The 13,557-nt window shown below is 37.2% G+C and overlaps 1 long non-coding RNA gene across 1 annotated transcript; it reads right to left on the minus strand.

Annotated features, from left to right (window-relative positions):
* Positions 1 to 10,814: 10,814 nt before the first annotated feature.
* On the minus strand, positions 10,815 to 13,350 carry LOC127933866 (uncharacterized). Its single transcript, XR_008147592.1, has 3 exons — positions 13,245 to 13,350; positions 13,098 to 13,130; positions 10,815 to 12,634 (listed from the first exon to the last, which is right to left on the minus strand). It is a non-coding gene; the product is annotated as an uncharacterized LOC127933866 (long non-coding RNA).
* Between the last annotated feature and the right edge of the window lie 207 nt (positions 13,351 to 13,557).

Here is a 13,557-nt window from a genome sequence, read left to right on the forward strand (position 1 = left end):
TAATAAACGGAGCAATTCCAAGAGGGTCCTCACACCATCGGTGCTCGGGCCCTAATAATTAAAGCTGCAAGCAGCGATGAACGGGCCCTCGCACCCGGGCTCAACGCCATCGTGTGGCTTTAGTAAAAAGGTGAACGTTGAGAAATATGCATTTAAACTCATAAATATAAGTGCAATATATCAAAGTTTATTCCATATGTGTGCCAATCTTCCTTTTGCCAGCAGGTGGCGCTATCGTTATAATGGAATATTGGCCTTCAGATGTGTTCAAGCCAGGACCCTTATCACACATGTGAAGTTTGGGCAAGATCGGACATTTTATGCCTGAGTTATAACATCTTTTATTCCCATGGCGAGACATCGAACTTCGTCATGGCGACATGGACATGCCTTTTAACAAAAACTCAAGATCTTCACAACTAAACATCACACAGGTCTTTAGATTAGACTGACCACAAAAAAGACATTGATGTCATAAAATTTCTAGGAGTAGTTTGTCACAGTGTAAAATATGTCACTTCCAGTTGCCAATAGGTGGCGCTATGACTATAACTGAATATTGGCATGTAGATCTGTTCAGGTGTAGAGTCTTATCAAAAATGTGAAGTTTGGGGCGGATTGGACATTGTATGTGTGAGTTATAGCACCATCATTTTTCATGGCGAATCATCTAAATTTGTCAGGCCGCCATGGACACGCCCTTTAACGAAACCTCAATTCCTTCGCAATTTAACATGGCAAAGGGCTTTAGATTACACTGACCAAGTTTGGTGTTGATCTGAATAAATCTCTAGGAGGAGTTCGTTAAAATACAACCCCTGAAAATGACAAAAACAACACCAATTTTGCAGGGAAAATTAAAAATAACCGACTTCCTGTTGGGATTCGGGTTTCGTACCAAGAGACTTTTTTGTAGCTATTGGTGTGTTACATATGTTTACCGATTTTCGTACATGTATATGACATGTAGCTCGAGGCGCACTCCATTGAAAATGTATAGGTGGCGCTATCGAGCCATTTTGCCACACCCAATGGAATATTAGCCTCCAGATGTGTTCAGGTCAGTACTCTTATCAAACATTTGAAGTTTGGGCAAGATCTGATATTTTATGACTGAGTTACAACAACTTCTACTCCCATGGCGAGACATCGAACTTTGACATGGCGCCATGGACACGCCCTTTAACGAAAACTCAAGATCTTCTCAATTTAACATCGTACAGGCCTTTAGATTAGACTGACGACAAAAAAGACATTGATGTCAAAAATTTCTAGGAGTAGTTTGTCGCAGTGTAAAATATGTCACTTCCTGTTGCCAATAGGTGGCGCTATGACTATAACTGAATATGGTCATGTCAAACCGTTCAGGACAGGAGTCTCATCAAACATGTGAAGTTTGGGGCAGATTGGTCATTGTATGTCTGAGTTATAGCAACTTCCTGTTTCATGGCGAATCATCGAAATTCGCCAGGCCGCCACACACAGGCCCTTCAACGAAAACTCAAAAGCTTCGCAATTTAACATCGCAAAGGCCTTTAGATTAGGCATACCAAATTTGGTGTTGATCTGAATTAATCTCTAGGAGGAGTTCGTTAAAATACAACGCATGGAATTGACAAAAATGACACAAAATTTGCTCATAATATTAGAAATAACCGACTTCCTGTTGGGTTTCGGATTTTGCTCCAAGAGACTTTTTTGTAGGTATTGGAGAGATACATGTGTATACCGATTTTCATACATGTACATGAAACGTAGCTCGAGGCGCACACCGTTGAACGTGTATAGGTGGCGCTGTTGAGCCATTTTGCCACACCCACTTCTGAAACCCATATCAGACGTAAATTTTCGCCAGTTCTGAGGTGTGTGCAAAGTTTCATGACTTTTCGAGCATGTTTAGGCCCTCAAAAATGCGATTCATCTTAGAGAAGAAGAATAATAATAATAAATATAGCTGCAAGCAGCGATGGCGGGCTCAAGCCGTCAGTGCAACACCACCCCGGTGGCATCGGGAAAACTGTGCCCAGCGGGCATAAGCATTTACAGTAACCCTCTGGCAATCAAATTTTAAGGGATATGGCAGTTAAAGGGTTAATCCGGTTATGCCTGTTTTTGTTTTGTTTTTTTACTTTATTTTTCTTTTCTCTGTGCCGGATTGCTGATGTCTTTTACCCGGGCATAGATGTCCATCCATCAATTACGAACATTCATCCGCAAATGTCAGAGCGGTCGCGAGCGCGGATGGGAGAATGGCGCATGTTTTATTTTTTTTGAGCTACTGGGATGGTGCCCCCTCTGGGAGTTGGTGCCCTACGAAGACTGCGTATTCTGCATATAGGGAGCGGCGGTACTATCTGGAAAATATATTCCTCAAACCATCATACAAGAGGAGGTGATGCTAGTACTTCAAGAATCTCTCAAAACCTATCTGTTCATAAAGCCTATATATAAAGTCTTAATATAGTATTACACAATATGTTGTGCTATCCTAATATTATTGTGGTTTTTTACTGACATTGTTATTTGCTGTTATTTTTTGTTTTAATATTGTTACTGTTGTTACTTGTTGTACGGTGACCTTGAGTGGTTTGAAAGGCGCCTTAAATAAAATGCATTATTATTATTATTATTATTATTATTAGCTGTACACTTGATAAAAAAAATTAAATATAAACTTATGCAATTGTATATATATATATATATATATATATATATATATATATATATATATATATATATATATATATATATAGTGTACAGTTTTCTTTTATTGCATCTTGAAATAAATGTTTCTGAGTTCTGTGTTTGTTTATTTTTTTATTTTTTTTTATTTTTATTTTTTTTTAGGAAGATTACAGCCTTTAATCTCCTCAAAATAAATGTGCATATAAACCATGAACAATTTAATTATAGCTGTATTTATAAAATGCTTACTAATGACTATTAATTTTGGGAGTAGGCTAGCAACAGTTGATGTTGAGGCCTAAGATATTTTTTAAGCTGTAATGATGAAAAAACAACAACAACACAAAATTGCTTTTTTTTCTGCTGGTGATTAAAGAGATGATTAAGTCTCCCTCTCTCTCTCTCTCTCTCTCTCTCTCTCTGACACCAAGCCCATCCCCTCTCCCACACATTCACACAAACTCAGCACACACACTTAACACACACACACTTAACACACAAACACACACACACACACATACACATTACCCAGAGGGACAGAGTGACATCAGATGTATGGTAGTTTTTTAATTTTCTATCATCCATATAGTGTTGTATAGTCATGAAACTATGCATATTTCCTCAGCATGACTTGTCTTCTATGAGTACATTTTGTTGAATTGTTTAGAACTTGCACTTAAAAAAATAAAAGACATTTACTGGTTCCTTTTTTACTGTTATTTCAAAAAATCACCATGACAAAACCATTCAAGCTATCCAAAATTAATTCGCACCTGTTCTGTAAGATAAATTCTTTAAACAGTGGTAAAAGAGGATGTGGTGCTGATCCTTCAAGAGTCACTCCAAACTTATCTGTCCATAAAGCCTATAAAGAATTATTCTTAATACACAGTATTTCACAATACTTCAGCATATTATTCTAATTAAGTGAGGGTCATTTTATCAGTAAAATACATATTATTTTTCTTTGAAAGATTTCTATAAATGATTTAAATCATACTTGTTTCTACAATAATTATCTAAAAGTAATCATATAGCGCCATCTGGTGGCCATTATTGGTACTAAGAATTGCAAGCTTGATTTATATGTTATGATAGTTTAAATTTTAAGCTGGCTCTTGAAAATGATAAAGCTATGAAACTTGCTGTGCTTCTTTCAAATGATGACTTCTACGTATATAAAAAATTATGAAGAGTTGGAATGAAGAATGTTAAAGATATAGTAAAATAACTATTGTATTTTTTTATGTTACTTTAATAAATCGGTATGGCCACACCATTTAAGGTATCCTAAACCCATTCGCAATTTAACATCTTCAGTATATTGGCATCATGTTGAAAAAGTTTGGTGTGAACTACTTGTGTCTTCTTGGAGGAGTATGATTCATTTACAGGCTGATTTGATCATAAATCCACAATAACATTTCTGAGTTCTGTATCAATCTGTGTTGTTGTTTGTTTATTTTCATTTTTTTTATTTTTCATAGGAAGATAACTGACCCTTTACTCTCCTTTTTAATAAATGTGCTTATAAACCAAGATCAAGCTATTTATAGCTGTATTTATAAGCTGCTTATTAATGACTATTTAAGTTGGGACAAGACTTTATAAAGCATGAACTGACTATTTACTAATGAGTGCAGTTATTATAAAGTGTTACCAATGCATTTACTAATGTTAACAAATTAGACATTATTTTACAGTGTTATAAAATCCTTTAATGACTTATAAGCATTTGTTAAAGTTCTGCTTGCATTACAGCTTAGTCTTGATCTGTGAACTGAACAGTTTTACTGTTACATCCATGAGATTATGTAAATTAAGATAAATGTCATGTCACAGGATGGAATAGGTCAGTATCAAATGAGATTGAAATTATTATTTGCAGCACAAATAAGTATTTTTAGAATTTTGTTTTTAATTCCTGAAACTGTCAGAAAAGGATAAGGCCTAAGAGATTTCTTAAGCTGTAATGAAAACAGCAATGTTAGCAAAAGCAACAAAAAATAACAATTTAAAATACATTTTTTTTCTGGTGATTAAAGAGATGATTAAGTCTCTCTCTCTCTCTCTCTCTCTTTCTCTCTCTCTTTCTCTCTCTCATTGTGTCTGCCACTCAGCTCATGCCCATCCCCCACTTACAGACACACACACACACACTCAGTCAGCACACATACATTCCTCAAACAGAGGGACAGAGTGAGTTGAGATGTCTGACAGTTTTTTTATTTTCTTTTAGTCATACAGTGTTATAAAGTCATGAAACTATGCATATGTCCTCAGAATGATTTGATCTCTGTATGATTTTTTTTTTTTAAGTGTTTGGAAGCTGCAATTTAAAAATACAAGACAATTAATGATTCCCTTTTTACTGTCATTTCAAAAAATCACCACGACAAAACCGTTCAAGCTAACCAAAATCCGTTCGCAATTTAAGTTCCTCAATGTTTTTTCAACATGTAGACAAAGTTTGGTGAGTATAGTGAACATTTCCTGTGAGGAGTATGCATTAAATCAGAGCTCAATTTAAATATTCAAATCAAAATAGCCGACTTCCTGTTGGTCGTAGCTGATGACTGTGAATTAGAAAGTTGTCCGTCTTGAAAAGAACAATTTACGTACCAAGTTTGGTGTCTGTAGCTAAAACTAACCCCCCCACTTTTGACAAAAGGTGGCGCTATAGAGTGCCTCCTTCACGCCCTTTTAAAAGCTTTTGCCATTGTCTAGCTATCACTAATACTGATATGTGTTTTGAGTTTCATGTAAATCTGAGCTTGTTGTCTGCCTCAAACTCACCACAACAGAACATTCAAGTTTGACACGTTGCCATGGCAACACTATATCAGATATCAATATCCCCACAACAGATTTACATCGGCCGTGTTTTGTCATTATTCTGATGAAGTTTTAAGTAAATAGAGTAAAAATAAGATGCTGAATTCAAAGCATTTGGAAAATGACACACTTCCTGCTGCCAGTTGGTGGCGCTATAATGTTGACTCTTAATAGTCACATATATACGATCAGTATCATACAACGAACAAACCAATGAAGTTTGATCAAATTCAGGAAATGTATGTGGATGTTATTAGACATTTCCTGTTTCTCATTTCTCGCCATAATTTCAACGCCTCGCCACGGGCAAACCGTTCGAGATATCAAAAATCCCCTCGCAATTTTCCATCCCCAATGTCTTGAGATCATGTTGACCGAGTTTGGTAGCAATCAAGTAAAAGACCTATGACAAGTATATTAAATTCCAGAGCATGCTTTTTATAAACAGCCCTAAATAGCTGACTTCCTGTTGGGCGGAGCCTATGACATAGAGTGCGAAAGTTGTTCGGCTCAATGAGATCTATAAGTGTACTGAGTTTCATATAAATACATGAAAATGTGTGTGAGCTATGGTTCAAGATTTCTGACTGTGTTCCAGGGGGCGCTGTAGAGCCCCTGTGCCACGCCCGGGTCCCAGTCTCTGTGGCGTCCTGATGGCCGCAGATTCCAATGTGTGTGCCAATTTTCAAGAGTTTTTGAGCATGTTAAGGCCTCCAAAAACCCCCGGAAGGTTTAATAAAAAATAAAAAAAATAATAATAAGAAGAAGAATAATCCTTAGAAGAACAATAGGGCTCTTCGCCCCTTCGGGCTTGAGCCCTAATAATAATAATAATAATAAACGGAGCAATTCCAAGAGGGTCCTCACACCATCGGTGCTCGGGCCCTAATAATAATAATAATAATAATAATAATAATAATAATAATAATAATAATAATAATAATAATAATAAACGGAGCAATTCCAAGAGGGTCCTCACACCATCGGTGCTCGGGCCCTAATAATAATAATAATAAACGGAGCAATTCCAAGAGGGTCCTCACACCATCGGTGCTCGGGCCCTAATAATAATAAACGGAGCAATTCCAAGAGGGTCCTCACACCATCGGTGCTCGGGCCCTAATAATAATAATAATAATAATAAACGGAGCAATTCCAAGAGGGTCCTCACACCATCGGTGCTCGGGCCCTAATTAAAGCTGCAAGCAGCGATGAACGGGCCCTCGCACCCGGGCTCACCGGCAGCGAGTGGCTTTAGTAAATAGGTGAACGGTGAGAAATATGCATTTAAACTCATAAATATATGTAGAATATATCAAAGTTTATTCCATATATGTGCCAATCTTTGTGTTGCCAGCAGGTGGCGCTATCATTATAATGGAATATTGGCCTTCAGATGTGTTCAGGACAGGACTCTTATCGAACATTTGAAGTTTGGGGAAGATTGAACATTTTATGCCTGAGTTACAACAACTTCTCTTGCTGTGGCGAGACATCAAATTTTGTCTTGGCGTTATGGACACGCCCTTTAACAAAAACTGAAAATCTCCACAATTTAACATCGCAAAGGCCTTAAGATTTAACTGACCAAGTTTGGTGTTGATCTGAATAAATCTCTAGGAGGAGTTCGTTAAAGTACAACCCCTGAAAATGGCAAAAACAATGCCAATTTTGCAGAGAAAATTCTAAATAACCGACTTCCTGTTGGGATTCGGATTTCGTACCAAGAGACTTTTTTGTAGGTATTGGTGTGTTACATGTGTATACCGATTTTTGTACATGTACGTGAAACATAGCTCGAAGCGCACTCCGTTGTATAGGTGGCGCTATCGAGCCATTTTGCCACACCTGATGGAATATTGGCCTTCAGATGTGTTCAGGCCTGGACTCTTATCACACATGTGAAGTTTGGGGAAGATCGGACATTTTATGCCTGAGTTATAACATCTTTTATTCCGATGGCGAGATCTCAAGCGGCAAGGAACCGAAACTCCATCGGTGACAGAATGGAGAAAAAAACCTTGGGAGAAACCAGGCTCAGTTGGGGGGTCAGTTCTCCTCTGACCAGATGAAAACCAGTAGTTCAATTCCAGGCTGCAGCAAAGTCAGATTGTGCAGAAGAATCATCTGTTTCCTGTGGTCTTGTCCTGGTGCTCCTCTGAGACAAGGTCTTTACAGGGGATCTGTATCTGGGCTCTAGTTGTCCTGGTCTCCGCTGTCTTTCAGGGCAGTAGAGGTCCTTTCTAGGTGCTGATCCACCATCTGGTCTGGATATGTACTGGATCCGGGTGACTGCAGTGACCCTCTGATCTGGACACAGACTGGATCTCGTGGCCACGGTGACCTCGGAACAAGAGAGAAACAGACAAATATTAGCGTAGATGCCATTCTTCTAATGATGTAGAAAGTACGGTGTTATGTGAAGTGTTTCCGGTTCCGGTTTACCTAATTAATGCAGCCTAAAAAAATCATTTAACGGATTTGGATATTAAAAGCATATTAGTATGTTATGTGTATGCCAGGTTAAAGAGATGGGTCTTTAATCTAGATTTAAACTGCAAGAGTGTGTCTGCCTCCCGAACAATGTTAGGTAGGTTATTCCAGAGTTTAGGCGCCAAATAGGAAAAGGATCTGCCGCCCGCAGTTGATTTTGTTATTCTAGGTATTATCAAATTGCCTGAGTTTTGAGAACGTAGCGGATGTAGGGGAGTATAATGTAAAAGGAGCTCATTCAAATACTGAGGTGCTAAACCATTCAGGGCTTTATAAGTAATAAGCAATATTTTAAAATCTATACGATGTTTGATAGGGAGCCAGTGCAGTGTGGACAGGACCGGGCTAATATGGTCATACTTCCTGGTTCTAGTAAGAACTCTTGCTGCTGCATTTTGGACTAGCTGTAGTTTGTTTACCAAGCGTGCAGAACAACCACCCAATAAAGCATTACAATAGTCTAACCTTGAAGTCATAAATGCATGGATTAACATTTCTGCATTTGACATTGAGAGCATAGGCCGTAATTTAGATATATTTTTGAGATGGAAAAATGCAGTTTTACAAATGCTAGAAACGTGGCTTTCTAAGGAAAGATTGCGATCAAGTAGCACACCTAGGTTCCTAACTGATGATGAAGAATTGACAGAGCAACCATCAAGTCTTAGACAGTGTTCTAGGTTATTACAAGCAGAGTTTTTAGGCCCTATGATTAACACCTCTGTTTTTTCTGAATTTAGCAGTAAGAAATTACTCGTCATCCAATTTTTTATATCGACTATGCATTCCATTAGTTTTTCAAATTGGTGTGTTTCACCGGGCTGCGAGGAAATATAGAGCTGCGTATCATCAGCATAACAGTGAAAGCTAACACCATGTTTCCTGATGATATCTCCCAAGGGTAACATATAAAGCGTGAAGAGTAGCGGCCCTAGTACTGAGCCTTGAGGTACTCCATACTGCACTTGTGATCGATATGATACATCTTCATTCACTGCTACGAACTGATGGCGGTCATATAAGTACGATTTAAACCATGCTAATGCACTTCCACTGATGCCAACAAAGTGTTCAAGTCTATGCAAAAGAATGTTGTGGTCAATTGTGTCAAACGCAGCACTAAGATCCAATAAAACTAATAGAGAGATACACCCACGATCAGATGATAAGAGCAGATCATTTGTAACTCTAAGGAGAGCAGTCTCAGTACTATGATACGGTCTAAATCCTGACTGGAAATCCTCACATATACCATTATTCTCTAAGAAGGAATATAATTGTGAGGATACCACCTTTTCTAGTATCTTGGACAGAAAAGGGAGATTCGAGATTGGTCTATAATTAACAAGTTCTCTGGGGTCAAGTTGTGGCTTTTTTATGAGAGGCTTAATAACAGCCAGTTTGAAGGTTTTGGGGACATATCCTAATGACAATGAGGAATTAATAATAGTCAGAAGAGGACCTATGACTTCTGGAAGCACCTCTTGTAAGAGCTTAGATGGTATAGGGTCTAACATACATGTTGTTGGTTTAGATGATTTAACAAGTTTATACAATTCTTCCTCTCCTATAGTAGAGAATGAGTGGAACTGTTCCTCATGGGGTCTATAGTGCAATGTCTCATGTGATATGGTAGCTGACGGCTGAATGGTTGCAATTTTATCTCTAATAGTATCGATTTTAGAAGTAAAGTAGTTCATAAAGTCATTCCTGTTGTGGTGTTGGGAAATGTCAACACTTGTTGAGGCTTTATTTTTCGTTAATTTAGCCACTGTATTGAATAAATACCTGGGGTTATGTTTGTTTTCTTCTAAATGAGAAGAAAAGTAATCAGATCTAGCAGTTTTTAATGCTTTTCTATAGGATATGCTACTTTCCCGCCAAGCAATACGAAATACCTCTAGTTTTGTTTTCCTCAGGCTGCGCTCCATTTTTCGGGCTGCTCTCTTTAGGGTGCGAGTATGCTCATTATACCATGGTGTCAAACTGTTTTCCTTAACCTTCCTTAAGCGTAAAGGAGCAACTGTATTTAAAGTGCTAGAAAATAGAGAGTCCATAGTTTCTGTTACATCATCAAGTTGTTCTGAGGTTTTGGATATGCTAAGGAATTCGGATACATCAGGAAGATAACTTAAAAAGCAGTCTTTTGTGGTAGAAGTGATGGTTCTTCGATACTTGTAACAAGAAGTAGAATTTACAATTTTGGCTATATGAAGTTTACACAGAACTAAATAATGATCTGAGATATCATCACTTGGCTGAATAATTTCAACACTATCAACATCAATTCCATGTGACAGTATTAAATCTAGAGTATGATTTCGACAATGAGTAGGTCCTGAAACATGTTGTCTAACACCAATAGAGTTCAGAATGTCTATAAATGCTGATCCCAATGCATCTTTTTCATTATCGACATGGATATTAAAATCACCAACTATTAAGACTTTATCTGCAGCCAGAACTAACTCGGATGTAAAATCACCAAACTCTTTAATAAAGTCTGTATGGTGCCCTGGTGGCCTGTATACAGTTGCCAGTACAAACATAACAGGGGATTTATCATTAACATTGGTTTCTCTGGATAATGTTATATGAAGCACCATTACTTCAAACGAGTTATACTTGAAGCCTGCCCTCTGAGAAATCCTGAAAACGTTGTTATAAATTGAAGCAACTCCTCCCCCTTTGCCTTTTAGACGCGGCTCGTGTTTATAACAATAATCTTGGGGGGTGGACTCATTTAAAATAATGTAATCATCAGGTTTTAAAGTAAAGAAAAAGAAACTGCAACACAAAAATTTAACAACATATTTTTTATTAAAGTTGCATAAAAGTGTAACAAAATTGGGCAAAATACCAAGACAGTTTAGTAATGCTATAGGATATTTAGTTTTTTCTCTAAAAGGTATGAGCCTGAATACAGTCTCACACAATTGCTTACATTTTTCCTAAATTCATATTATTGTTCCTCTTTTAAATCCAATTGATTCTTTCAATCCTCTCATGTCTCATTGGACACAGAAAAGAGAAATCAACAGCACTACAAGGTCCATATAATGATAAAAACTTATTGTATTTTGTTAATAGTTAATGCATCTAAAAAAAAATTGCTTGGTACATAGTCAACTTCCTTCCCTAGAGAGAGAGAAAATCATTGAAAGTATAAAATTATTTTATTTAATTCTAAAAGAGATTTCCACTTTTGCAGATTTTTTTTCTTGCATGTTCCTCAAACATTAAATCCATTTGTCTGTCATAACATAAATGTAATCTAAGGCAACATCTGAAAGCAGGGAGAGTGGCTCTCATGTTAAATGAAATGCAAAGCAGTATGTGCAATAAAGACATAAAATTTAAATGTGTGTGTGCGGGGCAAAGAAAAAAAAGAGTGAGCAGAGAAAGAGAAAACATTTGTTGCGAGTCCAGGACAGTTGTCATTTTACCTTACTTCATGTAATTCATAAGTGAACTCAGACAGGATGAGGAGGAGCATCAATGAATTATTCATATCTGCAGATGCTAGTGATGTGTTTGCATGTTATGGGAAAGGCTCTTCTAAAACACCTACTGGAAATGTTGGATTGGTGAATTTCAAGAACACGGAGTGAAATTATTAGCCCTCTTATTATAGTATTTCATTGACTGAGACAAAAAGAGCAGATGGCTTGCTGGGAAAGATGATTTAGGAGATTCATGTGAGAGGATTCATTTTGAATGTACATTTGCCAGTGACCGTGACACACTGCGTCTTGTCTAGATCCAGTCTGTCTCTATCAGTCTCTGGGAGAGACCGTGTGCACATCTGTGGATGTGTGAGGCCCAAAAGTCACAGCTGCGGTTGTGTGTGTGGTAATTTCTCCTGTTGCTTGAGGGTGGTGATGCCCATGAATTTCAGAGAGTGAGTCAGTGAGTGTGTGTGTGGGATTTGATTCTTTGATTTTCCTCTGTCTTACAATTATTATTATTATTTTTTTTTTTTCTACACACAGCTCCCTTTCGTTAATACCACAAATAAAATAGCTTTAAACAATTTTTTCTTTTTTATCTCCATGATTGTTCCTGCACACTTATTCAAGGAATAGGAGACTCAAAAAAGTAAATAAAATAAAATAAAAAATGTAATTAAAATAAAAAAATAAATCCACAATTTTAAACCAAGTATTGTCACGGTTTCACAAAGGGTTTTAGTCCATGTGTTCATTGAGAGCTTTGAAACCAAACTAAAACTAAATTCCCAAATTAGAATCTAAAGAATAGTATGCACCGTAATGTATACCAACATGAAATACATTCAAAAACAATGAAATCTTTCCCCCTTCACAAAAAAGTGAAATAGAATAAAATAATGCAAATAAAATCAACATAATGAGAAAATAAGCCCTGAAGGATCTGATTAAATCTCCCATAATTTTGCCTCCACCTCCTCCCCAATGGATGCAGAAGAGGCAATGGGACTAGATGAGCACCAGCTCGGGGTGAACAGTCACACCCGTAAAATTTGAAAAGGAAGGATGAGATTGATTGAAGAAGGGTGGAGGTGGGAGAAGCTTCATTTCTTCTGAGGAGTACTGAGCTTCTGCATGCCACGGATCCTGTCCAGCAATTCAGCTACAAACTCCTACAGAGGGAAGAAAAAAAAAAGTCTTTTTTTTTTTTTTTTTACAAATTTACCATAGACAGCAGGTTTGCACATAACTGTGACAGGAATCCTAAGTCCTAAAACTGTACACTCATTACTAATAGAATTATACAGGGCTGTTGAATGCTTGAGTCTGACTGGTTGACGAACATTCTAAGGGAAGCACACAGCTAATGCAGTCCCAGCCAGTGGTAACTGTGGTATAAGCAGAATAACCGATGAAGGGCTGTTAAATTATTGGAAAGTAATGCACACCCTTCAAAGTGTAACTTTTTCATTGCTTCACATGCATTATTTTTCTAATAATTCAATGGCCCGTCATCAATTATTCCTTACTTAATGTTGTTTAAATGAGTAAAATTTAAATACTTTTGTCTAATTCTATTCTGCTACCAATATGTGCATATTTTGCCTGCTCTTAGATATGAGATAATGTACTCACTTCAGTAGGTTTATAACAGTCTACCAGCAGTTCCTGTTGTACAATAAGAGAAAACTAATGTCATTCAAATGTAAAAATCTGTTCCAAATTGAAGATGTAATAGAAATTGTAATACAATACTGAATCTGTAATTCTTGGGAAGGATACCTTGACTCTTGCGGCACGGTCTACATCATCCTCCATGTCCAACAGCTCATCCACATCAATCTCCAGCTCTGGAATCGCCTCCTCCTGTGACACAAAAGCAAAAGCAACATGAAATTAAAGGAAATGATATGTTTAGAGTATATGTCTATATTGAAATACCTCCAAGAAGAAATGGCTAACTGGAAATTACACAAATATGCTCAGAAATTCCCTACAGCTCTAAGAAATTCAGCTGTATTCCCGGAGGGAAAAGAAACCCTGTGAGGAAGCTAGGCAGAGACAATGGTTGCACAGATGATTCGGGAATGTTTGT

Source organism: Carassius gibelio, chromosome A18, assembly GCF_023724105.1.
Source record: "Carassius gibelio isolate Cgi1373 ecotype wild population from Czech Republic chromosome A18, carGib1.2-hapl.c, whole genome shotgun sequence".
NCBI classification, from domain to species: Eukaryota; Metazoa; Chordata; class Actinopteri; order Cypriniformes; family Cyprinidae; genus Carassius; species Carassius gibelio.